The sequence below is a fragment of the Alexandromys fortis genome, unplaced genomic scaffold, assembly GCF_014885135.2.
Source record: "Alexandromys fortis isolate MF-2015 unplaced genomic scaffold, M_Fortis_MF-2015_v1.1 scaffold_64, whole genome shotgun sequence".
NCBI lineage: Eukaryota > Metazoa > Chordata > Mammalia > Rodentia > Cricetidae > Alexandromys > Alexandromys fortis.
The window spans coordinates 1,447,489-1,460,325 of NW_026067976.1; the positions used below are offsets into that span (position 1 = coordinate 1,447,489).

The 12,837-nt window shown below is 38.8% G+C and overlaps 1 long non-coding RNA gene across 1 annotated transcript in view; it reads right to left on the minus strand.

Annotated features, from left to right (window-relative positions):
* Nucleotides 1-2,995: 2,995 nt before the first annotated feature.
* LOC126510692 (uncharacterized) overlaps nucleotides 2,996-12,837 on the minus strand; it is a 28,732-nt gene continuing 18,890 nt past the window's right edge. The window contains exon 3 of the long non-coding RNA XR_007594462.1: nucleotides 2,996-3,101. This is a non-coding gene — a long non-coding RNA (uncharacterized lncRNA). The remainder of the gene's footprint in view (nucleotides 3,102-12,837) is intronic.

The following is a 12,837-nucleotide window of genomic DNA, read 5'->3' on the forward strand; positions in this document are numbered from 1 at the left end:
GAGACTTAGCAGTCATCAGCATTTGTAATTGTTCACACCATCATCTGATCTTCTAGTGGGCACAATTCTAGAAATAGAAGGCAAGTTTTGCTTTCTTTGTTTTATCAGGTTTCACCTGTGAGTTGGCTACAGCGGGGAAAATGTACTGTGAGCCCTTACCCTGAGTCAAAGTTAGGACGCAGCTCCCAGGCCCTCTCCCACACAGACCAGACTCTGGTAAACCCCGACAGCCATCCTGTTAGCCATCACGACTACAAAGCAACCTGGAGTTTATTCTATGTATGACTAGTGAAGTAATAGTTTAGATTATAGGCTCAGTTTCTTCTGTTTATCACACTGCACCTGGGTCACACGGTATGCAAAAGTTAAACAGAATTGTACCGAGGTAAAAACTAATGCGAGAAGAGAAATTAACAGGAAGAAATGTCGATTTGTAGAGAAACATCCAAATGTACGATACTCATAAAAAGCCTGAAGTTTTGTAAAGCCTTCAGCGAGCTGAGACCCGAGCACAAGAACAGCTCGTCCACATTGGGACTTTTCCTAGGAAGCCCAGCAAAATGTGTTTCTTTGTTTCCCTCTGTGGATGAGGCACCAATCCACCCTCAAGACACAGCATTTAGCCCCTGGCCTGGAGAAAAACTGGCATGTGATGTGTGCCAGTGTGTTGTATTTGCCGGAAGTAAGTTAAAGAGTTGAACATAATCTAAACTCCTTTTGGAAAACGGACAGGCGTGACACCCGCTGCAGTACAGAAACGGAAGTGGAAACACTTGGCGATTCATACCTGTCATAAGTGTGGGAGACCATTCTAGAGGAGTAAAACCGAAAGCATTTCTAGTAAGCATTTGGAGATGAAGCAAAGAGTAGCAATTTAGGGAGTAGATTTGTTTTTTTAAATAACAAACAAATGTTTTTGTAAATAACCTGAAGTAAGCCAGGGAAATTGAGTTTTCGGATGGTAAGAAGTAGGGGGCGTTGGAGAGGTAAGAGAACAACACTGAAGGGGAAGGGAGTCCAACGCAAAATTTAGCAACATCTTGTTCATTCAGAAAGGCCAAGTCTCCTCTTAAGAAACCTGCTTTTACTGAGGTGTAGCGTCTATACAGCACATGGGGTAGATGATGGTAATTTGATGTGTATATACCACATGCATTATCTAGGTAGAGCAAGACTCTCCTTTTCTCCAATGTTAAGATTTGATTTAATTTTAAATTATATGTAGGTGTGGGTGTGTGCCCATGAGTGTTGATGGTGGGAGCAGTGGGCTGCGGCCCCAGCTCCCTCACAGCTAGCTTTATACTCTGAAATAACAACACACAAACTGTATTCATTTAAACACTGCTTGGCCCATTAGTTCTAGCCTCTTACTGGCTAACTCTCACATCTTGATTAACCCATTTCTAATGAGTATAGTACCACGAGATGGTGTGGTATCTTACTGGGAATATTCTTAACCTGCATCCATCTCGGAGAGGAGAGCTATGGCGACTGCCTCACTTCCCTTCTTCCCAGCATTCTGTTCAGTCTACTCCAACTATCTAAATTCTGCCCTATCAGGCCAAGCAGCTTTCTTTATTAATTAACCAATGAAAGCAACAGATAGACAGATGACCCTCCTCCATCACATGAGTACAGGTGTATATACCACATGCATTATCTAGGTAGAGCAAGACTCTCCTTTTCTCCAATGTTAAGATTTGATTTAATTTTAAATTAAATCCACACAGGCCAGAGGAGGATGCTGTATCTCCTGGAGTTGGCATTATCACGGCTTGTGAACCATCTCGTGGGTGCTGGGAACTGAACTTGGGTCCTCTGCAAGAGCAGTATGTATTCATAACCACTGAAACATCTCCCCAGCCCCTTGTAGGGTTAAGCCAGCCCCTCTTAGGGGGCAGGCTTGCCTCGGGCGAAGGTTTACTTATAAATCAGGCACGCATGGGCTCCCGCAAGCCCCTTCCTGCTTCCTGTCCTCCGCTGGAATGGTGGTTCTGTGAGTCTTATTTCCACATTAAAGCTGTGTATATATTATTTACAATCTGTCTGCATTAATTTATGCACTACAGACCCTTTAGCCATTTGTATGTGCTAGAAAATCATATTCTTCTAGTCACCTTTAAATAGAACATACACTGTTTTAACCCATAGTTACCCCCACTATGCTATAGGGGAAAAAAAAACAGAATGAATGAATTTCTGCTCTCTGGGTTTTGATGCCGTTTATCGAACATCTTTCTGATCCCACCCTCTCTTACCTTCCCCAGTCTCTAGCAACTATAGTTCCATTTTATTCTAAATTGTTGACTTATTTGTTTTCTGAAATGACTGAGAGTGTGGGAAATGTGGCATTTGCCTTTGTCTGGCTATTTCCCTTAACGTAATGACCTCAAATTGCACACATGTTGCTATAAATGTCAGGTGTTCATCCTTTAATGTCTAAATAGTACTCCAGTCTGTCTATCTAGCACATTTCCTATATCTATTCATCCCTTTATTGGCATCTAGGTTGATTCCATATTTTAGGTATTATGAGCAGTGTCATAATAAAAATGGGAATGTGGACAGGTGGCTCAGCAGTTAAGAGCATTGACTGCTCGTCCAGAGGATCTGGCTTCAATTCCCAGCATCCACATGGCAGCTCACAACCCTTTGCAACTCATAGGGATCTTCTGGCCTCTACAGACACCAGGCACACATGTGGGGCACAGATATATGTGAAGGTAAAACACTTATAAACATAAAATAAATAAACAAATTAAAAAACAAACCACCAAAACTGGGAACACAATTATTGTTTTGGAGTAAAGATTTTATTTTATTATTAATTTTTTGGCTAGATACCCAGCAATAGAATCTTGGGATCATAAGGCACTTCAAACTTTGGCTTTCTCCAGGAGTTCTCAGACTATTTTCCATAAAGGCTGTACTAACTTGCACCCCCATGCATCAGTTTTCATAGTTCTCTGATGATTGGGCTTTTTTTTTCTATGTGTGAAGTCATAGCATCTGCAAATGTCTGTGATGGCACTTCAGCGTTTCCAATGTGAATATCCTCTCTTTCTTTCTTGTTCCTGGTCATCTTGCTGAGACTTCCAGAACTGTTAAGAACAAACAGTAAAAGTGAACATCTTTTCTTGTGATGAAATCATTGTATTTCAGCTGCAGACTTTCCAAATATAGACAAATATTATGAGGATTTTTCTCTATGACTTAATTTGTTGAGAGTTTTATCATGAAGATTGTTAACTATTATCAAACATTATTCATTAAAATGAACATGTGGTTTTATGAATCATTGATGTCAAATATCATGTGATTTGTTTATGTAGAACCATCCTTGCATTTCTGATGTAAATGTCACTTGATCATGGTATTCAAACTTGTAGATATGCTTTTTAATCCTGTTTGCCAGCGTTTTATTGTGAATTCTTATATCTTTGTATTTCATATTTCTCGGAAATAAGGATCTAGAGGTTTTTTTTTATTTAGTTACAGTGATGGGAATTAAATTCAGGGTCTCATTCATGCCAAACAAGAGTACTTCACTGAGCTGTTTTCCAAGTCCCTTTTCTCAGTCTTTGAAACACAACCACACCATGTATCCCAGGCTGGTCTAAACTACTATTGCACTGGAATCTATGTCTCACTTTATATTCAATAATACTTGCTTTTTTCATATTTAAATAGTTACATGTTTTGTGTATATTTATTCATATTCAATAATACTTGTTTTTCATATTTAAATGGTTACATGTTTTCTTGCTGAATTGGTCCTCTTATCAATATACAATGGCTTTCTTTTAGTCATTTTAGAGTTTTTTATTTAAAGCTTTCTTTACCTACTGCTTACATAACATATCTATTTCTATTCTTTACTTTTAGTCTGTGTGTATCTTTAGGAATCAAATATCCTTATTGTAGGCAGCATGTGATTGAATCTGTTTGTTCATTCACTCAGTGTATGCCATTAGACTAGTATCAAATCTATCTGCGTTCAAGGATGTTTACTGAAAGATTGTGAACTTCTTATTTTGTTCATTATATTCTACTTGATCTTATATATTTCTTTTCCTTTGTATCTCACACATTATTTTTTTATTTTTATTAGTTTAGTTTAGGTTTTTTTTTTTTTGAGACAGAGTTTCTCCGTGTAGCTCCAGCTGTTCTGGAACTCACTCCATAGACAGGGCTGGCCTTGAACTCAGAGATCCGCCTGCCTCTGCCTCCCAAGAACTGGGAAAAAAGGAATACTCCACCACAGTACAACTATTTTTTTTTTACAGGCCAACCACAGGTTCTCCTCCCTCTTCCCCCAACCACTCATCTGCCCCCCCTCCTCCTTTTCTCGCCAGAAAAGGGCAGACCTCCTACAGATATCAAACAAGCATGGCATAACAAGTTGTATCAAAAAACAGGTACTTCCCTCATATTAAGGCTGGATAAGACAACCTAGTATGAGGGAAAGGGTACCAAAAGCAGGCAAACAGTGCCACAAGAACACCAAGCTACACCCTGTAACTATGAGCAGAGAGCATGCATCAGTATCACGCAGGCTTCGTGTTTCTTGGCTCAGTCCCTGTGGGCCCCTATGACCCCAGTTTAATTTCTTTGGGCTTTTCTGTGATGTCCTTGACCCTTTGACTCCTACCATCCCTCCCCCTCTTCCACAGGATTCCCCAAGCTCTGCCTAATGTTTGGCTGTGGTTCTCTGCATCTGTTTCCTTCAGTTGCCGATGAAACCATTTCTGATGACCATTGGGCAGGGTACCAATCTATGAGTATAGCAGAATATCATTAGGAATCATTTCAATGACTTTTTTCTTTTGTCAGGGGGGCTCGGTTCTGTCCTAGGTCTCTGGGCTATGCAGCTTCTGGGTCCTGATCCTCCAGACAGTGTCATGGATGGCCTCCCTTCCATGGCATGGGTCTTAGACTGGACCAGTCATTGACCTGCTACTCCTACAACTTCTGTGCCGCCTTTACACCAGCACATCTAGACAAATTGTAGGTGGAAGATTTTGTGGCTGGGTTGGTGTCTGTTCAGTGGAAGTCTTGCCTGGTTACAGAAGATGGCCAGTTCTGGTTCCATAACCCCCATTTCTAGGAGTCTGAGCTATGGGTACACTAGGGTTCTTGCTTGACTCCAAGATGCCCCCCAATTCCAGTAGTCTCTCTCAGTACTCTCTCCATCCTCCCCCTACCTGATCCCTCTTGTTCTTATCCCCCAGCCCCCATCTGTTCACCTGCCATGTCTCTTTTATTTTCTCTTACATGTGAGATTCTTGTGTTCCCCCAAGAACACTCCTTGTGTCTTAGTGTCACTAGGTCTGAGGATTATAGCACAGTTATAACCTTTCAACTAATATCCTTTACAACTAATTAACTTATAAGTGAAAACACACACACCATGTTTGTCTTTCTGGGTCTCAGTTACCTCACTCAGGATGATTTTTTCTAGTTTCACCCATCTGCCTGCAAATTTCATGATATTATTTTTTAACATCTGGATAATACTCCATTGTGTAAATGTAGCCTATTTTCTTCAGTTGAGGGGCATCTTGGTTGTTTACAGTTTCTAGCTATTATGAATAATGCTGTTATAAACATAGTTGATCAAACATCCTTGTGCTAGGATGGAGCATCCTTTGGGTATATGCCCAGGAGTGGTATATCTGGGTCCTGAAATACTGCCATGTTGATTTCCAAAGTGGTTATACGAGTTTGAACTCCCACCAGAAATGGAGGAGTGTTTCCCTTGCTCTGCATCCTTCAACATCATGAACAGTCACTGTGTGTTTTTTATCTTAGCCACTCTGACAGGTCTAAGATGGATTCTTACAGTTATTTTGATTAATATTTTCCTGAAGGCTAAGGATGGTGAACAATTCTGGGACATTGGAGATTCATCTGTTGAGAATTCTATTTAGATCTCTGCCCCATTTTTTTTAGTTGGATTTTTTAGTTTTAGATGTCTAGTTTCTTGAGTTCTTTATATATTTTGGAAATTAGTCCTCTGTCAAATATGGAATTGGTGAAGATCTTTTCCCATTTTTGTAGGATGCTGTTTTGTCCTATTGGTGGTGTCCTTTGCCTTACAGAAGCTTTTCAATTTCACAAAGTCACATTTATTAATTGATGATCTTAGTACCTATCTGAGCTATCTGCGTTCTATTCAGCAAGTTGTCTCTTGTGCCAAGGCTACTCCGCATATTTTCTTCCATCAGCTTCAGTGTAACTGGTTTTATGTTGGGGTCTTTGATCCACTTGGATTTGAGTTTTGTGCAGGTGATAGATATGGATTTATTTGCATTCTTCTACATACCACCATACAGTTATGCCAGCACCATTTGCTGAAGATACTTTTTTTCCTCACTGTATAATTTTGGCTTCTTTTTCAGAAATCAGATGTCTATAGGTGTGTAGATTTATAACTGGGTCTTGAATTTGAGCAACTAGTTTTTATGCCAATACCACATGGTTTTTATTACTATGGCTACATAATAGAGCTTGAAACCAGGAATGGAGATACCTCTGAAGTTCTTTTGTTGTACAGGATTGTTTTACCTATCTTGGGGGGGGGTGTTTTGCCATATGAAGTTGAATATTGTTCTTTCAAAGTTTGTAAGGAGTTGTGTTGGAATTTTAATGGGGATTGTATTTAATCTGTAGATTACTTTTGGTAAGGTGGGCATTTTTACTATGTTATTCCTACTGGTTCATGAGCATGGGAGATCTTTCCATCTTTTGATTTCTTCTCCAATTTCTTCCTTCAAAGGTTTGAAGTTCTTGTCATACAGGTCTTTCACTTGCTTGGTTATTGTTACGCCAAGATATTTTACATTATTCGTGGCTATTGTGAAGGGCCACATTATTTCTTTCGCATGCTATTTGTCTTTTGTATATAGGAGGGATACTGTTTTGTTTCATTTTGAGTTAATCTTGTATCCAGCCACTTCGCGGAAGGTGTTTATCAACTGCAAGAGTTCCCTGGTAGAAGTTTGGGGGTTGCTTATGTATATGATCATATCATCTGGGAATAATGATACTTTGGTTTTTTCCTTTCCAATTTGTATTCTTTTGATTTACTTTAGTTGTGTTATTGCTCTAGCTAGGATGTCAAGTGCAATATTGAATAGATATGGAGAGAGTGGGTAGTCTTGTCTTGTTCCTGATTTTAGTGGAATTGCTTTGAGTTTCTCTCCATTTAATTTGAAGTTGGCTATGGGCTTGCTGTAAATTGCCTTTGTTATCTTTAGGTATGTACCTTGTATTCCTTATTTCTCCAAAAAAAGATGAAGGGGTGTTGGATTTTGTCAAAGGCTTTTTCAGCATTTAATGAGATAATTTTTTCTTTCAGTTTGTTTATTTGGTGAATTACATTGACAGATTTTTATATGTTGAACCATCCTGAATCTCTGGAATGAAACCTGCTTGATTTGACTATTTTATTGAGTATTTTTGCCTCTATGTTCATGAGTGAGACTAGTCTATAATTCTCTTTCTTTGTTGAGTCTTTATGTGGTTTGGGTATCAGGGTAACTGTAGCAACATAAAATTAATTTGGCAATGTTACTTTTGTTTCTACTGTGTGGAACAATCTGAGAAATATTGGGTTTTTTTTTTTTTTTTTTTTGAAAGTCTGGTAAAATTCTATGCTGAAACCATCTGGCCTTTGGCTTTTTTGGTTGGGAGACTTTTAATGACTGTGTCTATTTCCTTAGGGATACAGATCTATTTTAATTGCTTATCTGGCCTTGATTTAACTTTAGTAAGTGGTATCTATCAAAAAAAAAAAAACTTGTCCATTTCTTTTAGATTTTCCAAGTTGCAGAGTAAAGGTTTTTGAAGTATGACCTAATGATTCTTCGGATTTTTTCAGTGTCTGTTGCTATGTCCTCCCGTTTTTGATTTTGTTAATTTGTATATTCTCTCTCTGCCTTTTGGTTATTTTAGATAAGAGTTTGTCTATCTTGCTGATTTTCTCAAAGAACCAACTCTGTTTTGTTTCATTGATTCTTTGTATTGTTCTCTTTGTTTCTATTGTATTGATTTTATTCCTGAGTTTGATTATTTCCTGCCATCTACTCTTCTTGGGTGTGTTTGCTTCTTTTTGTTCTAGAGCTTTCAGGTGCGCCACTAAGTTGCTAGAGTGAGCTCTCTCCCATTTCTGTTTGTAGGCACTTAGTGCTATAAACGTCCCTCTTTCCATTCATTGTGTCCCATAGGTTTGAGTCTGTTGTGCATTCATTTTCACTGGATTCTAGGAAGTCTTTAATTTCTGTCTTGATCCAGTAGTCATTCAGTAGAAAGTTGCTCAGTTTCCATGAGTTTGTATGCTGTTAAAATCCAGCTTAAATCCCCAGTGTTTGAAAAAATACAGGGGGTTATTTTAATTTTCTTGTATCATTTTGTTTAATGTAGAATGCCTTCAGTACTTTTTATAGACTCAAAAAATAAAGTGAGAAACACTTTATTTCTCTCTCATTTTTAAAAGGATAATTTTGCTGAATATAGTATTCTTGGTTTTGTATCATTTTTTTCCATTCAGTATTGTGAATCATTCCATGCCTTTCTGGCCTGTGGTGTCTGATCTAATACAATGGCTTGACAACCTTTTCTTATATTTTCTTTGTTCTGTGATATGTTGTGACTGTGATATTATGACTGTATATGACAAAGTAGGTTAGCCTATTTGGTTAAAAATTTGAGAATATTTAAGCTTTTATTTCATGGAATATTTTTTCAATGTCTGTTTCTTTCTCTTCACTTTCTGAAATTTCTCTAATATGAATATTTGTTATTTTTAGTGGTGTCTCAAATTTCATAAGCTGCCTCATTCTTCTTAATTTTTCCCCTTCCTTTCTTTATTTTTGTGTAAATGGATAGATACAAATGACCTTCCTTGAAGTTCAGAAATTATTTTTTATTATTTAATTCCTTGGAAATTTCATACATTTATACAACAAAAATATGATTATATACTCCTCTTCCCCCTTTAACTCCTCTCATAGGCCTCCGAACATCCCCCCATTCATAGTCTCATTTCTTCTTCTTCTTCTTCTTCTTCTTCTTCTTCTTCTTCTTCTTCTTCTTCTTCTTCTTCTTCTTCTTCTTCTTCTTGTTTTTTGATAACCCACTAGATGCAGTTACTACCATCCATATATGACCAGCTGTGGGGATATCCATTGTAGCATAGAAAACCTAACAAAGACCACACCCTTAAAGAAGAACCACTCTTCTTTAAGAAGCTGCCAGTTGCCAATAGTTCCTCAGTGGGAAGTGGGGCCCGAAGATCACTTCTCCCGAAGATGTAGGAATTTTGACTAGTTTGATCTTTTATAGGTCTTGTGCGGGTAAGCACAGCTGATGAGCTCATGAATGCAATCGCCACATCGTGTCTGGAAAACAGTGTTTCCAAGCACTGTTTCCCAACCCCCAGCTCTTACACTCAGTCCTACCTCCTCTTCTGTGCCCTTCTTTGAGCCTCGTCAGCAGTTAAGAGGTTGATAATGATGTCACATTTAGGAATGAGTACTCAGTCTCTTATTCTGAGCACTTTGAGTTATGGGTTAATGAAGCACAATTAATAAAAACTCAGAGACAAAACTTGGGGTTCAATTTGAAGATCAAAAAAGCAAAGCAAAGGACCAGAGAGAACTCCTCCAGCAACTTATGGAAGCCGATTCAGAGTTCCACGGCTAAATACTAAGTGAAGCTCAGGAAGTCTCTCAGAGGAGAAGGAAAAAGGATCAGAGGAATCAGAGGAGTCAGAGCCACCATGAGAATAGGTCCACAGGATCAACTGACTGAAACTCATGAGGATGCACAGAGATCAGAAAGCCTATAGGGGTCTGACCCATGTCCTCTGTATATACGTTATGGCTGAGTAGCTTGACATTCTTTTGCAATTCCTAAATTGGGAGCAGGCTTGTCTCTGATTTTTTTTTTTNTTTTTTTTTTTTTTTTTTTTTTTTTTTTTTTTTTTTTTTTTTTTTTGCCTACTTATGAGACCCTTTTCCTTCTGTTGGGTTTCCTTGTCCAGCCTTGATGGAATGGGTGCTCCTGATCTTATGGTTGTAATGTAGCTTGTTAGGCTGTGTTTGATGTCCCTGGGAGGTCTGAGGTCAGGCAGGGATGAGAGTGATAGTGGTGAATTGCAGGGAAAGGGAGGTAGGGAGATATTTGGGGGCGGGAAAGAAGGAGGAAACTGTGATCAGGATGTAAGAAATGAAAGAAAACAATTTTAAAGACAAAATAAAATAAACATCTAAACACAAGTGTGGCCTTCACCTGACTTCAATCTCTGTTATCTTGTCAACGTACACTATGTCGTTATATTTTTGATGTACTCACCCAAATTTCCATTTTGTTAAATGTTTTGTTCCTTTTAATTTCAAATAAAAACATTAAATGTATTGATTTAAAAAAAAAAAAAAAGCAAAGCAACCAGTCACTGGTTCTTACTTCGACCTCAGTCCAAAAAAATGGTGATCCGGCCTCCAGGAATCTCAGAATGAGACTGAATCTGAGAGCTGTGTCCTCTGTTTCATGATCCTCTCTAGGGCTGGGATTAAAGGTGTGCACCGTCCGGTTTCTATAGCAACTAGTGTGACTACTGGGACTAACGGTGTGTGTTACCACTGCCCGGTCTCTAAGCCTAACCTGGGGCTGTTTTACCCTCTAGTTTTTAGGCAAATTTTATTTATTAAAACAAAAATGAAATGCCACTACAGGTTATGACTCTCTGCAATGACTGCTGCCCTCTGCCAAAAGAAGCTTTTCTGATCAAGGCTAAGAGCAGCCCAGGTCTAGAGTGAGAGCAGACTAAATATATTTCTTTTACTTATTCCAGTTGCTTACAGTTTTCTGTTGTATTATTTATTCATTTAAGTTTTTAGCTTTAAGATTTCTACTTTTGTTCTTTTTTGTGATTTCTGTGTCTTGGATGAACTTTCAATTTTATCCTGAATTATTTTCACATTTCTTTTTACCGTCTTGATATCACAGACTTAGCATCATTATTTTTTATTCTTTTAAGTCATGGCATAAATTCCCTTCAAATTCTATTTTTAGAGAGTTGTTGTCTTCACATGGAAGTGTCCTTTTTTTACGTCTGTCATACCCTTCTTCACTGATGTCTGCATATCTAGTATAACATACACCTCTGTCAATTTTATAGAATAGCAATTTTAGGAAAAGACTCAGGTGTCCTACAGGATGTCAGTTAGATGGGTGCTTTGGGTATAATTTTAGAGGAACTCAAAGGTGTAGTCTCTGTGATTTATTCATCTTTGATTGATGACAGCAGTGTCTATGAGTTAACAGTCTAGGATCCAACAATTAATGACAGTAATTTACAATGTTACAATGAACACGGCTTCCAAAGTGGGGTATCCTCAGGCCTCATTAAGCCTAGCATTGATAGCAATGGGACCATGGCAATAGTTTCCATATTATCCGTGGTATGGGATCGGAAGAGCACTATCCTAAGTCCTTAATGGCATGCAAAGATAATGCCAAGAGTTATGGCATCCGACCCATGGTTCCTAAGCCGTAGCATGCAAAAGAGACTTTGCTCATGACTCTCAGGATTGACTAAGATTATTGTGGCTGTAGTATTAGCACCAATGGACTTGGAACCATAAAACTGGATAGAACCTTCTACTCTCATTTCATGACTTAGCACAAAAATGCTGTGGATTTGTGGTTCTGATAACCATGAACTCAAGGCTGTAGGGGAATGAAAGGACTTTCCTTCATCCTATGGGGATAGTTGTGGCACTTTATGGGTCTATTGGTTGCTTATATTCATCTGAGATATCTACATAACCTAGGAAGGTCCAAAGTGACAAACACATGTACAGGCACAGGGCCTTTAGCTATTATGCAACCAAGTCTGGGTGTTGTGGGGATGCCTTCCGTGGGTCTCCTGGTCACATAAGGAACTATTTGGGCTATGAACTAACATTCATATTCCTGGAGTTTCAGACATCATAAATACCTTCCCTACTATGATCATTAACATTAATTATCAATTTGGCAAGATTGGTAATCATCATGAAATTAAGTTTCTGAGCATGTCTTTGGAGCATTAGCTAAACTGGGTTAGTAGAAGAGGAAGACCTCACTTTGATAATTTCATTTATGCATACAACAAGATAGGAATATGTCCTGTGTAAGTACGTCCCTAAGTAGCACAAGGAAAGCACTGATTGGACATTTGTGGCATTGTTATCCACAGTCCTGGTGGTCTAAGAATATAGATCATACCTTGCCCTGACACACAGGGACAATCTAGGATGGTACCATGGCTTTTGTGTGAGCAGCCATAGTCCCAAGGCCACCGACTAGAAGGAGATTGTCCCTAGTTCCTTCTAGGTGAATACAGGTGGTGTGAAGAATTGGAGCCACTGGAACTCATTTCTCATGATGCACCTTGTACCTTTCCTACCACCTGATGGACAGATGCAGTTTGGCTGAGATTTTTCAGCAGTAGCTGCATTCATAAAGCTACAGTGTGGGAAAAAGACTCCATGGGTCCTGAGGAGCCAGTGCAAGTGAAGCCCTGGCTTGAGCTACAGTAGCTAAAATAGCAGAATGTTGAGGAGACTGTCTTCTGCCCAGTAAGGTATGCACCAGCTATGGTCTCCAGAGGTACCAAGGTACATGCTAGCCTCTAAACCAGTGATTCTCAACCTGTGAGTCATGTCCCCTTCAAACAGCCATTTCACAGGGATTGTATATCGGATATTTAAATTATGATTCATAACAGAAGCAAAATTAAGTTATGAATAGCAATGAAAATTATATGATTGGGGGGTCACCATAACATGA